Source organism: Aplysia californica, unplaced genomic scaffold (genome assembly GCF_000002075.1).
Source record: "Aplysia californica isolate F4 #8 unplaced genomic scaffold, AplCal3.0 scaffold00139, whole genome shotgun sequence".
NCBI lineage: Eukaryota > Metazoa > Mollusca > Gastropoda > Aplysiida > Aplysiidae > Aplysia > Aplysia californica.
The window spans coordinates 584,645-586,901 of NW_004797409.1; positions in this window are offsets into that span (position 1 = coordinate 584,645).

The following is a 2,257-nucleotide window of genomic DNA, read 5'->3' on the forward strand; positions in this document are numbered from 1 at the left end:
ACACCACAGTATCCTCTGTCATAACACCCAGCAGAGAGGACAACTTTTTCAGTAGACAACCAGACTGAGTAAGATATGGACTCTCATGGATTTGAACCCAAAACTTCTTCATACTGACCAAGTTCACAGTAAAGTGTTCCCCTGTAATAGGCGGGAAAGATGCTACAGAGTAACAGAGATTCTGACAGTAGACCCACAATCTTTACAAATACTCATTGACACCATATCAGAGATACAAGTACAGTACATATTTTGTAAGAACAGGTAAATAAAATGGACATACAATGCATTAACGAGGTTAAATTTGGCTATATCCTCTAACGGCAGGTGTGAACATGATGTAGTGTTGCAAACACAAAGCTATAAAATTTTGCCTTTGAACTTTAAAGAGCACCCCCCCCCCTCTCCACCACCATTTGCCATATTTATTAGCAAGTCACAGTTGTATGACAAAAACAATAGAATGACCTCAGTGTAGATTAGAGATTCGAGTGTGTGTGTGCGTGTGTGTGTGTGTGTGTGTGTGTGCGTGCACGCGTGTGCAAGCATTTATCAGAGTGTGTACAAGCATTTGTTTGTGTGTGTGAATATACAGTGTAACACGGGTAGCTAGAATTCCTCTGGGCCGGCCTCAGCAGTTCGAAGGATCCGTAGTTAAAAGGATATCTTACAAAGTTAAAGAAGCAAAAAAAACGGGACTACAAGCACAGTTCGCCGGATGGGTGATTTCAAGTCTTCTGTGTTTGACCTACACGTGTCGAACTGTACGTATTAGCATGAGCATAAGTGGGAATTAAGATTAGTTGTAAGGAGACTACAAAAAAGAAAAGTTAAAAGTTCTAGTAATTACGCAAACAATTTTGCAACAGATTTCCTTCTGCCCGACAGATCCCAGAAGAAGTAATGGACAAGACGGTCTTTGAACTGTGTCCTTCTACATGGAGAACAATGGTGCCATCACATAGAGTGGGGAAAACCCCCAGGGCGGTGCTACTGACTGAAGTGTCTTTAGGCCATTCCCAAAGGGAATTCTTAAGCACAATAGAATTGTAAATGGGCTATGCTCATAACTGTGCCGGAACTACAGGAGAACTGCTGCTTTTTCTTTCCTAATCCTTACTATCGTCATTTTCCTCTACTTCTTTACGCAAACAACCTACCAAAAAAAACAAATTATTCAAACTCAATGTTGAACATGCCATGCAAGAATGGACCCAGAATAATACCACAATGTTATTAATCTCAGTGTTGAAGCTTGTAGGGAGAGACATGGTCAACACCTGGAGATTTAACCCCTTTGTGACCAATATGATGTATGCCAGTCATCATTTTTTCTCACTCGGTGAATGAGCTAAGATGCTGCTGTAAATGTACAGTGCTTGCGTCACGCCATGTGCAGTGCGAGGACTATGTTCATCATTCTGCATACTGCTTCTATCAGAAGCATCTTGTAAAATTAAATTGCAGATTCGCATTCGGGAAATATTTTTTTCGTACAAAGAAATCTTTTCCTTATATATATAGTTAGTAGTATTTGAAAACACCAGGTCTAAAAATAGGAAAATGACCACTTAATTTAGCACCATTATGTGTCCTTGGGGATCAAAACCATGCCGGGTGCAGCACAAACTGGGCCTTTGTCATGAAGGGATTAAATAGCCATTACCTCCCTGGGTTTGTTTGGCAATATTTAGTTTGTAAAAATTTGTTCTCCACAGCACAAATAGTGACTATTTGAAATGGAACAATATGGTTGATATTTATATATATATATAAGTTCCAAAGTTTTGTGTTTCACTCAATTTCGGTTGACATTTTTAAAACTTAATATTTTTCTAACATGATGATGTTGGTTTAATTTTTTCATACTGACAAGTGTAATCTCTCCCTGGTTGAATTCTATTCATTTGAATTTTTATTGAAATTGGTCAAAAGACAACCGAGTTGGAATGGGTCCTTTTTTTAAAAGACAATCAGTACAAAGTTCTAAAAAGAAGACAAAGGTCAATGCCTATGTATCTTGATGGGTTCATTACAGGCATCTTTGTATGAGTGTGTGTGGCAAAAGGAAAAAAGGAAGAAGTAATACAATAAATCAGATGACAAGGTATAGACGGAGAAATGTCAAAGAAGGGGTTAGAAGAAAAAAGAATTGAGGGATATGAGGAGGGAAAAAGTAAGAAAGAAAAAAAATATATACAAAAACAGAGAATGAAAAAAAAGAGAGACAGTCACAATGAAGGGGGAGGTTGAAAAC